This window comes from Balaenoptera borealis (assembly GCF_965194805.1).
Source record: "Balaenoptera borealis genome assembly, chromosome: 4".
Lineage (NCBI taxonomy): Eukaryota > Metazoa > Chordata > Mammalia > Artiodactyla > Balaenopteridae > Balaenoptera > Balaenoptera borealis.
Genome location: NC_138861.1, coordinates 94101937 through 94119480, shown reverse-complemented (window position 1 = coordinate 94119480; position 17544 = coordinate 94101937). Strand labels below are relative to the sequence as shown.

General features: G+C 35.8%; 1 protein-coding gene across 12 annotated transcripts in view; it reads left to right on the top strand.

Annotated features, from left to right (window-relative positions):
* Positions 1-17544, top strand: part of PCDH7 (protocadherin 7) — a 407243-nt gene that overhangs the window by 22939 nt on the left and 366760 nt on the right. The window contains exon 2 of one of the 12 annotated variants that reach the window (XM_082389242.1): positions 1-17544. This exon is cut by the window's left edge and continues 12253 nt beyond it. The exons of the other annotated variants lie outside the window; for them this stretch is intronic. The gene's annotated coding sequence lies outside the window, so the exon portion shown is untranslated. 12 annotated transcript variants of the gene reach the window in all.

Sequence of the window (17544 nt, the reverse complement as noted above, 5' to 3'; positions counted from 1 at the left end):
CAATATTCTTCAATCACATAACTAAAAAATAGTAAAAGCAAAGATAGAACTCGAAGTTTGCCTAAGATGTGTCCCCACCAACCTATATGACTCTAAATAAGGAGGGACCTTAAATAAGATTACCGGAAGTTACATGTCCAAATGAATGCTGTTCATTCATGTATCTAACCCCAGTGATTGACGTCTCATTGTACCAGGCTTATAAAGCAGGAGGTCACAGTTTTGTGGAGGAGACAGTCTTGTAAAAGTATCTTTTTAATGTAGTATGATAACGACTATAATGGGAGCTATACGTACTTTGGGAAGGACTTACTGATTCCTAGGAAGGTTGATATTAGATAATGACTTCACAAGGAAGTTCTAACATGGCTGTAATTTCTTTCTCCTGCATCAACCCTGCACCAATCTGGCAGCCTTGGCCACAGGCATTAACTGTGCTCATGGGAGCTGAGCTGGAACCCCATCCTCCTTTACATTTCAACAGGTTTTTGCTTTTTATGCATTTCAAAAGGATTTTTTTCTTTGATTGTTGAAATTAGAGCCAGCTCATGAGCAATTCAAGTTAGCCTCATCGCTTTGTTGTTATTCTGTCATTTTGACCAAGAACTGAACTTGCTCACTGTAACTGTTTACTCTGAATTCTTCACACTTGGTTCTGAATGATTTTAAGTAATTTTCTGATGTCAAACCACCTTCAGATGGGAACTATTGTTATCATTGAAGAAATTGAAAGAAAAGAGACACATGCTGCAAAGCGATTTCCAAGAGAGGAGTCATATAGGTGCTTTTAATCTTGGCAACATTACTGGAATGTTTACACCCGCTTGAGGCAACTTCTTTGAAAACCAGAACAATTCGTCTGAGCCATAAGTTACATTTTCCTAAAAACAGTCATGTAATCTTGTATTTTCACACCTTGTATTTATTTTATGCATTGATTATCAAAAGTGTTATAGCCCCGGAGATCCTAAGAAAAATCATAATGATTTTTTCTTGTGATTTCTAATTATTTTAGGTGCTTTTCGTTTCTTCTAGGTGCTGTCTTGTTTTAGCCGAGCACCTTTCATGTGTTCTATTGACACTGGTACTTGTTATCAACTGGCTTCTAGATAATCCTGCTTAAGTGACTGGTTGATGACAGCTTTTAAGATATTGCCTCTCCAAGTTATATTTCTACTCACGGAGGATTCTGGAATAACAAAAGGCCCTGATGTGAAGCTTTCTAATGAAGGGATTTATATAAGGCATTATCCAGAATACAGAGGAAAACATTTGGAGACAAAGCAATCCTGGTTGACCTTTCTCCTATCATTCTTGGTCCCTTGATCTCTTAAAAGGATCACTTCACAATAGATCTTTAGTTTGTGTCCAGGTGGCAGTAAGGAGTAAGGTATTCCTTATTTACTGCCAATGATACTCAGGGTCTAATTACTTAGTTCATTTTATATATACATGTGTATATACATATACATGTATATATAATTTTTCCTCAAGAGAGATAATATTATATTTTAAATTCTAGGCTAAATTTTGGTCTGGAAACCTCTCACCCCCAGGAGATAACAGAGGCTGTTAACTCTAACCTAGATGATAATTTTTTAAAAATTAAAAATTATATGTCTATCATTTCTGAAAAGTGTTAAAAAGAAGCAGCATGTAGAAAGGTTGCATGTTTTAAACGTCCTTGTCAAGCCTCATGGTAAAAGACCCTTAAAAAGGGTTACTTGTTGGAAGAACAACCCAATTGATTTTCTGGAAATTAGCTTCAGTTGTAAGACCTACAGCATGAAGAGAGAGCAGAGAGGTAGATGTTCTGGAGCGGGTGTCACTGTTTAACTAGCCTTGGTTGCAATCTCTCCCTTCATATTTTGGCATCTCGGTTTCCTTGTTTTTGTGCTGCCAACTTTTTCAGTCTCCTGAGGCCTTATTTTCAGTAACTATTCCTGAAATCCACTCCATTCACTGTCTACAAAATCTTGCAGAATCTCTGTATAATTCCCTCAGGGCAATGGTTTAAGCTAATACATAGGTTGGGATATTCTATTGAGAGTATATTTACACTGGTGACTTAGTGGGTTACTATGTTAATATTACTAGCAACTATTTTTAGGAATTGGAAATTGAGTAAAAACATTCCAGCTAGCAATGGTTATTTCAATTAAGTCTGGCTAATGGAAGAGAATTTGTTTTTCTTTTCCTTCCTTCATTCCTTTTTTTTTCTTTTTCAGTTTTTTAATTGGGTAGAGTCTAGTAAACCGTAAATACATGTTTGTTTCAGTGGGCTTTTGAGGATTTAGTAATAAAGGTTCTTTTTATCACTGGGTCTTTTATACCATTGGTATCATGGTGAATTCTTTCATGAATCAGAATAGAGCAGTATAATTAATCATTTGAACAAGATATATGATGTCTTAATACTTAAAGTGTTTTAATGCATTTTGGAATTATTCTCCATCATGGCAATTTATATCATCATTTTTTAAAAGGTGTTGGCTAAAACCATTTGTGTAACGATAAAATGTTTTAATACACTTTATACAGTTAATGTTGAACTACGTCTAAGAAAATGGAGGCATTGTGGTACTATACAACCAAGAGACTTTATTTTTTTAAATTATTTCTATTTTTTTAAATTGATTTATTTTATTTATTTATTTTTGGCTGCTTTGAGTCTTCTTGCTGCGCGCAGTCTTTCTCTAGTTGCGGCAACAGGGGCTACTCTTCCTTTCTGTGCATGGGCTTCTCACTGCGGTGGCTTCTCTTGCTGCGGAGCACAGACTCTAGGCGCACGGGCTTCAGTAGTTGTGGCACACGGGCTCAGTAGTTGTGGCTAGAGGGCTCTAGAGCGCAGGCTCAGTAGTTGTGGTGCACGGGCTTGGTTGCTCCGCGTCATGTGGGATCTTCCCAGACCAGGGCTCGAACCCATGTCCCCTGCATTGGCAGGCAGATTCTTAACAACTGCGCCACCAGGGAACCCCCAGCCAGGAGACTTAATTCAGGTCCTACGTGATGTTGCCTAATGCATCTAACCATCATTTCCCAGGTGTCTTCCAGGCCTTACTTTAGCCTTGAATTAGTTTCCTATTGCCCTTGTAACAAATTATCATGAACATAGTGATTTAAACAGCGGTCGTTTATTTCTTACACGTCTGATGGTCAGAATTCCAAAATGGGTCTCACCAGGCTATAATCAATGTATTGGCAGGGATGTTTTTCTTTTTAGAGGGTCAAGGAGAGAATCTATTTTCTTGCCTTCTCCAGTTTCCAGAGGCTACCTACATTCTTTGGCTCTTGACTCCCTTCCATCTTCAAAGCCAGCAATGGCTGGTTAAGTCTTTTTCATATATCACTCTGGCTCTCTTCTGTCTCTCTCTTAATCATTTAAGGACACTGTGGTTACATTGGACCCACTTGGATGATCCAGGAAAATCTCCTTATTTTATGATCAATTGATTAGAAGCTAATTCCATCTGTAATTTTAATTCCTTTTTGCCAAGATTAGGATGCAGACATCTTGCGAGGGGGGCATCATTCTGCTCACTATAGATCTGATGGGCAAACATTCCAAAAATTTGATAACGACATGTTATAAACCACAAAATATTATTCGGGCAGTCTCCAGCCTGAGTTTTCTTTTCCTGTGAAATCTCAACATTTTATCTTATCACCAAATAGGTATTTCATTCTTACCTCTACTATATCTTACTTTTCCCTCAAAAGAATTTATTTGTATTTGAAAAAGCTTAAGGATAAAAAAAGCTGAAGTAATTTTTTTTTCTGTAAGATAAACTTCTATATATAAAGCCATTAACTGTTTTGAGATATAATATGATTGAGTGATTTCACTCTCAACTTGATTAGGAGTTTATGACTGCATCGACTTTTCAAACTGTTTATTCATTGAACTTATTAAGTACCAATTATGTTCAAATACTATGATTGTTGTTAGATAGGGTCTGACTGACTTGCTCAGCCAGAAGCAGTAAAGAGGTGAGACTAGCTTTGCGGTAGAGTAAATCTGATTCGTCTTTGACTCTCAATATCCTCATCTGTAATTTGAGGACAACAATGTCTGACAAGTAGAGGTGTTATGAGGGTTAAATGGGTTAATGGACACACAGATCCTGGGACATACAGAAATTCAACAAAGGATAGTGTCTTTACTCTTTAGGACTTGACCTCACAGTGATACCACTAGAGGCATAACACGACGGCAGGACTATCTTGAGGGCAGTAAAAGGTAATTATATCTGGCACTAGTCATAATTCCTCTCTTTCTAACTGCCATGGCTTATGGTTTGTTTGATTGCAGGAGCCCATACTAACCATGATTGGGCTAGTTATCAACCGAGGAAAGGATATGCTTTGAATTAGGAAAGACTATTCAGTTGTAGTTTACTCAAATGCATCCAGTTTAGTCTTAACTGTGCTTTCAATGGAGACTGTGGATCCAAGATAGTGTCCCCCTAGGAAAGAAAAAATAAATAAATAAATGTTGACACTGGAGAAAAGATGTGGTCTCACCAATTCTCATCAATCAGTGTTCCCTGAGATCCTAGTGGAGACATTACTTGCTGATCCTTTGAGTTCTGAACCTCTCAGGGCACATATATGCTGACATCACTTGGTTCCTTAAAGTCTGATGGCAGTTTGTATCTCTTTGTCTGAATGAGCAAATTTCAATAGGGCCAGGTTTTCTATAAGAGAAGAGGAAAGATAGAAGCAGTCTCTAGAATTCTGAAATGCATTAAACATCTTTCTTTAACATAAAATGACCAAATACATAAGCATGCCTGGAGTTATTCTATTTTTATTTTGTAATTCTGGTGGGCATTTTTGTAGAAGGGGTTCAGAATAAATTATCTTTGAAGAGGATTTCAATTGTCAATACAACATGCCTGCAACATTATTCTCCTAAGGGATAGAAAAAGAGATAATAGGTGACTAAGTATATCACTCACATTTAATATAATGCCCAGAGTATTACATCATGACTTTTGCATTTCATAGGAAACTCAATATCTCTGATGTTGAAACACTGGAATTCAGGCAAATGATAATATAAGGAAATTAAGTTCAATAAATGTTTACAAGGCCAGTATGAAATGAGATTATGATTTGGATATAAAAATTTTTGTACAAATTATTACTCTGTAGGATTTTTAGGTTCATGTTTTTTAGTTTCTATATCTATGGGTTTCATTTTCTCATCTGTAAAAATAAGTATTCTAATAATATCTATTTATAGAATTATGCAGCTCAGGCGAGATTAAATAGGTGAAAGTAATGTATAAATTGTAGATTGCTCTACAAAGGTTATTTATATCTATTGGGTAGATGCCAGGGGTGTTGCTAAAGATTGTACAGAACACAGGGAAGCTACTCACAACATAGAAATGTGATGCCCAAAATGTCAATGGTGCCAAGGTAGAGAGACCCTGCCCTATAGTGAGTAATGACCACTCTGTCCCATCTCTAGGCTGAAGGCGACAAGGGGAGAGAGAAGTTAATGGAATAGAAAAGGAGAAACATTTGGAGAGGGCTGCCCAAAGTGGCCTTGGAGTCAGGGAATAAAAACTCTGACCTCTTTCTTCTCTCTCTTTTTAGTCTGGGCCAAGAATTTCCACTGGCCAAACCTGGCTGTAAGCCAGAGAGAAAGGGATCCTGGGCATGTAATCTATATTGGTCAACCTCCTGGGTGTAAAACATGATCATATGGGTAAGGATGAGAGCGGACAGAACAGGTGTGTGTGAGAAATTGAAAATATTTAACCCCAACCATGAATCACTGTCTCTAATTAATATTCAACTCTGTGAGTCCATGAGGAAATAATGTCTGTGGATAGGTTCATATACATGCAGAGAGTAAAATCAACCATGGGTACAAATTTGAAGAGAAGGAAAATTCAGAAATACATCTGTGAATTAATTCTTCCCCAGATAGTTTGTGTTGTTCACCATATTAAAATAGAGTAAGCATCTGCTTGTACCTTGTTCAACTATATGCCTTTCTCCATTTGTGTTCATTCAATAATTTACCAAGTAACTGAAAGTGTGCTGAGTGCCAGGTATTTGTCCAAGTACAGAAGATGCAAAAAGTGGATATAAAATGGTGCCCACTCTGGAAGCTTCTTTGGATGTAGTAGGAGAGATATTTATATAAACAAACTACTGCAGCACTTGGAGCATGTATGTCTGAAGTAGTATGGTAGAGAGAAAAGAGATACTCATTTTTCCTGGCATGTAGAAAGTGACCTTGACAGAGCCTCCAAGGTCAAGTAGGTGTTTTCTGGACAGGGAAGTAGAAATAGTACGAGACTTAGAGGTGTCCTTTGTGACAGAGTGGAAACAGTGGGTGATGAAATAAAGTGGAGTTCCTATTTCTAAGGATCTTTTGTGCCATGCTAAAATATTGGAACTGTATCTACAAAGTAGTCGAGAATCATTGGCTGTATGAGTAATGCTAGTGCAAACTGACTTACCTTTTTGAAAATTTTCTAACTTCTATACCCTTGTATGGTATGAGCCATTCAGAATATTGTCTTTAAATTAAAATCTTTTAAAATAATACCATAAACTTGATGCTGTAACAATTCAATTTTTTCTGAGTGAGCTTAATTTAATGAAGATTTTACAGAGGCATTTGGATGTTCAAAAGTGATAGCACTTAATAAATGTCCTTTGCTGGGTTATCCTGATTAAAGTGTTAGAGGATCAAAGATCTCAGAAACATTTCAAGAATAAGAGTCCCTCTTCTGTTTCTCAACTATAAAAATGTTCTTTAAATCCTCACATGCACACTGGGAAATATTTCTTATATAATTATCTTTTAGAAAGTTGTGAAATGATCATGGTTGGGGGACAGATTTTTTAAGTTTGTCAGCTATATAATTGGGACTCAAGTTTTATATTATGTGGATGCATCTAAACTTGATTCTGTTTAAATATGAATACACATATATTTTTCTTGGCCTCTGTAAAATTTATTAATCATTTTGTCTCCCCAACACGTTTCCAAACGAAGGGAATAATGCCAGGAGTGAGGGTGTAGCAGCAACTACCTGCTGTCTCTTCTCTTTAGTTTTGAACCTGAAGCTTGAAGGAAAATTGCATTATAATTGAGTAATTAGCCTCAATATCTCCACTTCTCAAAATAATGAATGTCCAAAGCTATCTTTTGATCTGAATGTGAGGAATGTTAAAAATGCAAGTAAGTATTAGAAGATGTGGATTCTTCTTTGCTACTGATACTTTTTTGCAAACCTTCCCAAGTCCTCATCTGTCAGTGAATCTTGGTGATTACTGGCGGCTGCCGAAGCTGGTGATGGAACTTTGACCCAGATCCTTATACACCCAGTCTCTTGTCTTCCTCTTCCCTTTAGATTTCTTGTTTTGGGGTAAAAACGCCTGGAAATAAACAGGACAAACTTTGTGAATAAAGGTGTTTGGCCCCACATACACGTTTGCTATTTAAATAAATGGTCATTCAGTTTCCAATGGGGTAAGTAAATGATATATTACTATAACCCAATTAAAAATATTAGGCTTCAAAATGGGAGCATTTGAACTTGGTGTCATGGATTTTGGGAAGTTCTGAAAAGAATAGGAAGTGTTTAGATTCCAGGAATCTTTGATTAAATTATATTAATGAAAGTGGAAGAGTTCTCAACTGGCTGGTATGAAAGATAAAATACCATAAATGTCAGCATCATTCCTGGGAGACTCTTTAAGTCATTATAAACAATCATGGGCACTGCAAAAGACAAGGCCAAAGCATTTCTCTTAATTCTTCCATACAGATTCTTTTTGTTTCTGGTACATATCTCATTTCCCTTCACATATCTTTAACTGTAAAGAGAGAGATAACCTTTACAACTCTATCTTTTATTGATGAGGAACAGAATGAAAGTCGCTCAGTTTATATGCAGTTGCTGTAATCTGTGAACAGCATATTTTTCTGAGTGGTAATGTGGTTACGTTAGCAGGAATCTTATAAGAAGTGTATTTTCACATAAATTACAAATTTTGCTAAGTTGATGTATGAAGGTGTACTGTAGGCAAACTTGAGACATTTCTTCAGGGAGGCACTTAGCCCAGGGGAGACTACCAAGGACTCACCATGTGAGGTGGCATTCCATGTGCCGTATGATCTATGGATTTTTGGCACAGGGTTCAGAGTGTGTTCAAGCTGGGCTTCCACAGCAGGTACCTTTTTTAGGCTCTGTTAGAGGACAGATTGATTCTTTTAGCATTCAACAAATATTTATTAAACACCTACATTGTTTTGGGCTCTGTTCTTGTTCTCGTGTTGCTTACATTCTAATTTAGAATGAAGAAGTAAAAATTATTGCATATGTGATGAATTTTTAAAAACTGCAAAGTAGCCCCTTCTAAGTATTCCTCCCAAAGGAGTAGTTACCAGTACTACTGATTTCATTGCACACATAAAATAAGGAATTGCACTGGAAAATAAATTATTATATCTGTAATTTAAAATAAGGTTTGAATTATATTTGACTACTATGAAATTTATTGATAAAAACCTTGATTTTATCCAGAAGTGTTACTGATAATAGAAACCACCAAACATAATGGCACAGTATGCTTCTGAAATACATTTTCATAAGATACATTGAATCTCTAATACACAGGCTTGTCACATCGGAGTCAGGTTGGACAGTCGTTATTAACTTAAAATTAAGCCTTCTCAAGCAGTTAGCCCTGTCTTATTGACTTAAAGCCATCAAGCTATGCTGCAAACACTCCCTAGGGTTTTCTGGAGGAAGGAGGCAGTGGTAGAAGGGGTTACTATTAGCCTCTAAGGTGACTCATTAGAACATGTCCTGAAATAAGTTTAGCTCTGTATCAGGGAAGCAGCAAAGCATTCCCAAGTCATTAATCAAGTGAAAGGGAAGGATGTTGTCATATTGAAGCAGCCCCAGTGATGTGAGCAAGAGTGTATCACTTTATTATTTTCCCTTTCTTGTGTAGAAAACATGATATATTGATTTATTTTAGATTGTTTAGGGTCTAAGGTGTTTTATGCTTGCAAAAGTTATGAATTAAAGGTCCTAAATTGTAAGGTGTTAGTGGGAATGAAATTCACACCCAATGCAGGAGATATTGGTTGGAAACTATAAATCTTGTCAGGCTCAAGTTACTTTTATTGCTGTAAAAAAAGAACGAAGGTCACAAGATAATACTATTCAGGGAAGTATGTGAGACATTTAAAGAGATTCATCATTTTTCATATGACATGCAGATACCCTTTTAAGAGATTTCAGTATTTTATCTCCAATTTGATTTGATATTTAAATATTTTAAGTCAACTCTTGAGAAACCCATATGTATTTTGTTGACATTATCTAATTGCATAGTTTAACAAGTGGATGGGTGGTCAGGGTTTCTGATGAGTGTCTATAATTATTTGGTGGTGTTCAGATGGCTTCAACAATTTTATTTATAATGAGGCTTAAGGAAATCCACATCGACAGAGGATCTACTGTATATCAGACACTGCACCAGGTGTGTTTAGGCTGATTAGGTCATTTCATTCTTTTGGTGCTGATGGATATCGTTTTTATGTTGGCTTTCTCAGCTAAAGAAACTGAGGCTCAAGCTTTAATAACTTGCCCAAGATTGTATAGTTAGTAAGGGGTAGAGCTGGACTGGAGACCAGAGCTCTGTGACGTCACATATGCTTTTCTCTAAGAGGCTGATTAGTCACCAGCTGCACCTAGCTTCTCACAGTGTTTGTGCTTTTCTGTAATATTAGTGGGGGCAGAATCTCAAATGTGCATGATCTTAGAAAGGTAAACAACTTAAGTGTTTAAAATTGTACGTGCATCTCTATTTTTGAATAAGTAAACTGCATATAAAAATGTATTTTCTAAAATTTTATAATAAGCTACTGCTTTCTTCATCTATTGGTGGTGTTCAGAGGTGATGCACTGTTTTGGTTCTCTTACAATTGTTTAGAGAAGTTTACATGTGAAAAGCTATTATAAACAAGTTTCTTCTTGGTTTCTGAAAGCTCCTTTCACCTCCCCGTGCTCCTTCCTCCCTGCTGCTCACAATAAAAAGAGAGGCTTCTAGTCCTGAACCCTCAAAACATCTTTGTTCTCCTAAGTTATTTTCTCAACAAGTAAAACCTTCAGTTGCATCCCATGAGATAAAGTGAAGCCTGACGAGCAGAACAGAAAGATTCTTAGCAAATGAATTAATCCATCTACGCTTCTTGATTTATTTCTCAAGTTCACTCTGCTCCAGCCACACTGAACTATTTGCTATTTGCCCTGTGGAACGTTCCCTTTATTAGCTCCATCCCTTTGTACATTCCTTTTCCTCTGAAATGTCCTTTGATCCTTCTCCATTCCTCAGAAACACACGTATATTTCATGACCTAGTGACTCAGCTCAAGTGTCACTTCCTATGCAGTGCTTTCCCTACCTCCCATGCTAAATGAGTTATTCTCCTGCTTTTGGTCTTTATTCAACATACACTAGTCACTTTGCATTGTAATTAATTTTTATATGCCTATTCCCACAATAATGTGACCTGCTCAGCAAAAAGGATTATATCTAATTTATTATTGAATACCCAGTGTCCCATACCGAGTAGGCTCTCAATAAAAGCTTATAGAACAGTTTCAGTGGTCAAATTAATGAATGTAAGCAACAAACTTTTATTTAACACATATTTAACATGTTCTGTGCCAGGCAGTGCTCAAGGCACTGGGATATGGCAAAGAACAGCACTGATAAAAATCACTGCTATCACATCTACTGGAGGGATGTAAATAATTAATGATATAAGTATGTAAAGTATTAAGATTAGATGGTGGCAAGTGCTATGAAAAAAATGCTGAGACAAGAGATGTAAAGGATGTCAGAGTTCTTCTTGGATAAGTACAGCAATCATTCTGTTTATTTTCTATCCTGATTCCTTGTTGCTTTTATAGTTAGTTTGAGGTCATTTTTTTTTTAATGGTAAGGCAGAGGATATTGAGTTTCCTGGAATTGGTTAGATCAGTGCTTAGGAAATTCTGAAAGTAAATGTTCTTTGAAAGACCAAAAAAACCCAAAAAAACCCATCGAACAGCCAAGTTTATGCTAATCTGTGTTGTATAGAGAAAGATAAAGTTCCTATTTTCTAGGAAGAGTCAAAAAATGGAGACTGAATGTTGAATGTTAAATGATTGGATGACAGAGGTTTATCTTTATATGAAAAGAAAAAAAGAATGAAGTGTAGAAATGTTTCTTTATCTTACCTATAATTTTTTTGAAATACAAATAAATACATTAAAATATAAAATATAGTGTGTATATATATAAGTACCTACCTATATAATAGATGTCAAAGGCTTTTTCTGCAATACCGTGATCTAATTTAATTGAAATGTTTTTAAAATAAATTAATAACAAATGCTTACATCAGGAAGTGTCATCATTGTGTTGGTCATACACAAATCTTCATTCTAAGTACAGATCTATCCTACATATTATATTTTGGTCACAAACAAATGTGGCTCAGAAGGCTAGAGCTGTATTTCTCTCTCTATTTCTTTGGGTTTATTTGTACTCTCCAGCCCCACCCCCCAATAATGAACCTTAGGCCTATCTTTTCATTAAACTCTTCCTTTAAAATATTGGCATCACCTCTGTACATTGGAAATAGACACGGTATATATAAACACATGCATACAATTTTTATTACTGAAAAGAAAAATCAAGTTAAAAACAACCCAAGAAGTACGATAGTTAAGCTTCAGGTTCCATTGTTTCCTTCTCAAGGACACTATTTCCCAGCGTTTCTACATATTTGTGGGTCTTCCCTTGCCAAAATTCCTCCCACAATGTCTGGTTCATAACTCTTACTGAAGACGTTAAAAGAGAAGAAGAGAGAAATGGGAGAAGAAGATCTTCAGCTGCTCCAAACACTCATCATTGTTGGCTTCCTGCCAGCTCTCCTCCTCCCTCCTTCTCACAGTCTCCTTGGAGTTGTGACTCTTCTCTTCCCCCAGAACTCTTGTTTTCTCGTCCTAAGTCTTCTCTCACTTTCCAGGGCTCTGAGAAGTGTTGGCTACCACTAGACTATTATCACAGAAAATCCGCTGGTTTCTTCTCCTGATGAGTGATTGTCTCTTCTGGCTGATGGCTGGTGGTTCTGTGATAATATTTGAAATTAGAATGAAGTGTTCTATTTCTAAAGTAAATTATTAGTGGTCTTTTTTTAATTATCGGAAAAAATAATTAATGCATTCATTTTTTTCTCAATTTAGATTTTCTTCTATACATTTGGCTTCTACTTCTGCTGCCTATTATCAGTTCTTTGCTGATTCTGGCACATGACAGAATAAAATGTGCAAATTGAATAAACAACCAGCAAGCTTTTATTCTAATATTAATGTAAAAAAATGAGCCACTTTTTTGAGTACAAATAAGCTTGTTATATGATTTTATATTTAACAAGTTTAATGTATTAATTTTTCTATATGTAAACTGTTCTTTATTCTTAATTAGATTGAATGTATTAAATACTTCACTCTACCATGATATTCCTCAAAGGACAAATGGCACTGATGAGCCCACCACCAAGCCCACGTGAGAACCACAACTTAGTAAGGCATCCTTTCATTTTGACTCTTCTCCCCTCCTCTGGATCTCAACTGTGTGTGTGTCTTAGGGAGACATATCCAGAAATGAATCACATCGGGTCTCACAGAGTGCCTTCTTCCTTGTCATCCTCTTTGTAATTCTGTCTGCACCCTACATTAAGAAAGACCCACATGCTTCAACTCTACTTCTAAAATCAGGTGTCTGCAAATTCCCCTTAATCCTGAGGTTGACCATTTGGTTGGGTGCTTCCTAAAGGAACTGCTGTCTAATAGGCGCCTCTTGCTTGTATCTAACTATATTCTCATCAGACACTAAGTAGGAATAGTCAAATCTTTTAGGGCTTTTAGATTGAAGGTCAGAAAGAGGCTGGATTCTCGGCAGCATCTAACATATGTAGACCTAGGGAAATGGTTTTCAGATTTTTGCCTGCAAAGGATTCACTGGAGGAGCTTTTAGGAAGTGCAGTTCTGCTTTTGTTCACCTCAGGCGTGGGCCAGGTTCCTACATTTTTAAAAAGCACCCTGGGTAATTCTTATGGAAAATACTTTAGAGCAGCACCATCCAATAGAAATATAATACAAGCCACACATGTAACTTTACATTTTCTAGTAGGCATAATAATACAATAAAAAAGAAGCAGATAAAATTAATTTTACTTATGTATTTGATTTAACCTCATATATCCAAAATATTATGATTCAGTATTTAACCAATATAAAATTATCAGACTGACCAAAAAGGTTGTTTGGGGTTTTCATAGGACGTTACGGAAAAGCCAGAACGAACTTTTTGGCCGACCCAATATTAATGAGATATTTGTCATTCTTTTCATAAAAAATTAAGTCTTCAAAATCTGGCATGTATTTTACAACAACAGCGTATCATCTCAGTTCAGACTAGCCTCATTTCAAGTACTCAGTAACCATATGGAGCTAGTGACTACCGTATTGGACAACACAGCTTCAGAGAATTGCTTTCAAATCTAGTAAATAAGCTTTCAGTGCTAAATAAAAACATGCTTTCTTTTTGTGCTTATCATGTGCTTGGCACTAAGTTCTTAAAATGCATCATATTATAAAATCCAAGCAACAGAAATAGGAGGTAGGTGTGCTATTTTACCTACTTGGTTGGAAGAACACAAACTTAGAGGTTAGTATGTCAAAATCATAAAGCAAGTAAGAGACAGAATGGTTTGATATGCTCTCAGAGAGCATCTGCTAACCCTTGAGTACCCCGTTCTATTCCATGCTTATTTCTCGAACAATTAAATGAAACACGGGCTTCTCTCTAATTTAAAGTCTTAGACACATGTTCAAGGCATTGTGTGATATAAATACAACGTAAAATAGAATTCAGAGATAACTAACTGGATTATATTCATATATTAACCCTCATGCCACTTAAACTCCCAGGATTGGAATAAGCATCCTTGGCATGGGATGCTTGGGAGGACTGGACATAAAAACTGTGTATTTTGAAAATGCCAAAATATTATGAGTGGCTTTTTTTATCAGTTTTATATTTCTTAAGATTAGTGGGTTTTTTCTCTCTGAGGAAATAGGAAACATTATAACCAATAATATAATAAGGCCATTTACTGATGATTATTATCTTAAATATGAATGAATAAATAAATCAAGTGGGCCAATGTGTAATAAAACTATAAGAGCTGCAGTTTTTCAAGGGCAAGACTCTCACCATATCATCATTTGTTCAAAGAAGGTTGTCAAAAGTTATTTACTCTTCTTTTCTCTTGCTTCCTGAACGCAAGCTGTGAACATCTTCATTTATTTTAGTTCTAACTTGGTTGATTAAAGAAAAAGGGCTCCCTTTGCTTTTAATATTGCTGCATATTTGAAGATCAATTGCAGCTATTAAATTAAAATAGTTTACCCCTCGAGGACTTTCAAAGACCAAAGAAAATATTATTTTAAGTGGAAAACGTTAGTCTTCTATTATTACTGTCTTGGGCTGGATTGCATTAGATCTTCAGATTAAGGCAGCAAGTGCTTTGAAAATGTAAAGCCAGTTGTACAATGTAGAATGAAAATAAACACAAAATCGAGCAAACGTGTTATTTATCTTGGTTTTTATAAGCAGAATCAACTTATTGGATTCATATTTATATATCATTAGACTGAATCTACATACAGTCAGAATGTTCCAAAATTGATTAGTCACCCGAATGAGAAGGGCATGGATAAATGGCAAACAGCAATTTAAACATATTATATTTGGCCTAAAATAGGTGTATTATTTTTAAATCTTTATTGTTCTAATCCTGAGTGTAGAGTGATATGTCAGTGAGTAAGATTTTTCTAGAGACATTCTGATATAAAGTCAAATTAGAGTTAAAATTTTTGTGTAGATGTTTCACCATGAAGATCTCTCATACGTAGACAATTCAGTATAAATTATTTGCATATCGATGGCTCTCTTAAATTGTTTATGTAAAATTATCTACCCATGTATAAGATAAACATGGAAGCCTAGAAACTTCTCTTGATGTTGAGGCTACATTCATTACCAAGTCACAGTGTTACATCACGTACAGCTGTTACCTCATGGGTATAGCTGTCTAGTCAGAAGTAGGAAATGTAATCCCAGAGTGCTCTGTTAGCCTGGGATTTCAGGATCAGTTTTGGTTTTGATCCCACTATTTCTCAAATCCCTTTTCATTAATGATGAAATAGGGTCTCAATATCCTAAGCTGCCACTTGGAAAGAGAAAAAGGAAGATTATGCTGCTCACATCCTAGTAATTTGGTATCTAAGTTTCTTCTTGCTTTACTATAAATACTTACTTGCATTTTGATAAATTTATACATTTTAAGCATAATTCACTGCATAACCTTTACTATTTGGAATAAAAATGAAACTTAGAAACAAGAAAAAAGAGTACCAAGGAACTAAAAAAGGGTGCTACCAAATGTACTTTGGAAACCTCACATAACTCACTTCTGGGTCCTTACTCAGAACCTGCTGCTTCTCATTTATCCATGATTTTACCAAATGTACTTATTTATTTTCCCACTCCTAACTTAAAGCAGCCAATTAGAATCCAAATGAAGTCATTAACACTACATATGTGTTCTGATATCAGAAGTAAATAAGTATTTAATATATGTATCTAAGAGAGAATCTTTATCTGGATCCATAAGTAAAGTTACACATACTTCACTGACTTCAGATGACACTAGCTTAGACAGCCTGATTAGTATTTATAATGATCTTGGAGTCTTCATGTATCCTTTGTTTAAGAATTCAGGTTACTATGGAACACATTTTGTAAAATTTCCACCCCAAATGGTTGAATGTGTGTTTAATGGGTACGTTACCCTACAGATTTAATTGTCATGAACATCAATGAGCCATCCTTGTATATAATTTTAAGTAACGACTCAAGAATTTCGAATCATAAAGGGTTTATAGTTTATAATTGACCCTAACGCTTATCTATGTAACAATGCCCAATCAATTCATGATGGCAGATTTTTTAAAGACATAGGAGTAAATGTTACTGTTAAATATATAGATATATCTCAATATAAAGATCTTGAAAGAAATAAAGTGTGCAAGTGGCCTTGAAATGCTGGCCTTAAGTTTCTCCAAATCTTTATTGTTTTTTAAGATGATGACTGCCATCCTAATTCTACTAAAATGCACACAATTGACCTGATTGACTGGTCTCTTATCTCATCTGTATTCTTGCATATATGATCTGCTTGGGGAATTTTCTTTGTAATTAAGAAGAGGCCACTTAAGGGAAAGGGGAGTAGGACTGCAGTCGCTTAGAATGGATTCAGGTACCTGAGTCCAAGTAAGAAGGAAAGTAAAGTGGCAATTATGTATTAAGGTGTCTCATTTCCTGCACATTGTTCCTGAAAACTACCTGGAATGATAAAGTCATGATATTGGATAACCAACCTGAAAACCCTCCTAACTTTGATATACAAATCCTATTTTGCCACCTTAAATCTAAGAGCAAGAAAGGCCTCTTATCCATGGCATCTGATGACTTTATAGCTAATGATCATAGATCATACCTTCTAGCCTGGAATAGAGGCTATACGTTGTCCTCACAGAGATTTTTCTTTATTGTTTTTAACACTCTGGAATGTTTTTTTTTTGGGTTTTGGATTTTTTTTTCCCTTTTTTTTTTTCTTAAACATTCTGGAAGTGTATCTCTAGGGCCTGGTAACTTTAGGTACCTTTAGAACTTCTTGTCCAAGGTTCTGCATATTTTCTGATTTTATACTTTCATGAGCTACTCTTGTACTTCTGGTGAAGACATTGGCATGAACAGATGCCAAGGGGGCCAAGGGGATAAGTTTTTCCTTATTTTCACAATTGTATTTTCTAGACTTTACACTTGCTTAAATTTTAGGATCTGATTGGTAAATCTAGGATCCTGAGAAAAAAAAAGTAATTTAAATATGCATGTGTGCACATATGCTTTTTCTTTTTTTTTTTTTATTTGCAGATTCTACATAATTTTTAAACCCTTTTCTGTATTCTCCAACCAAGGAGAGTGTGCAGTGTGCAGGGGTTAGAGGGTGGAGTGTTTTAACAGTTGGGAGAGTTAAAGAAGGTATGAAAGGATTTGAGTCAATAATGACTTAAGATATTCAGGTTGATTAATTAGTACTTCCTCTCCCACCTGTTAGTGGTTTACTAGAAGGCAGTCAGTTCCATTTAGACAATGTGTCAGTCAAGGGGGTGGGTCAATTATCTAGCCTGCATATGTATAATTGGGAGGGAGTGAGGCGGAGCCAAACTCCCTTGAGACAGGAAGGGAACCCCGTAATGCCTATTAAGAGACACTAGTGGGCTTGGAAAAGATGTCACAGGAAAGAGAGGCTGGGGACTCCATACCAGTGGGATCTTTTCCTTTGCGTGTAGGAGAAAAAAAAAAAAAAAAAAAGAAA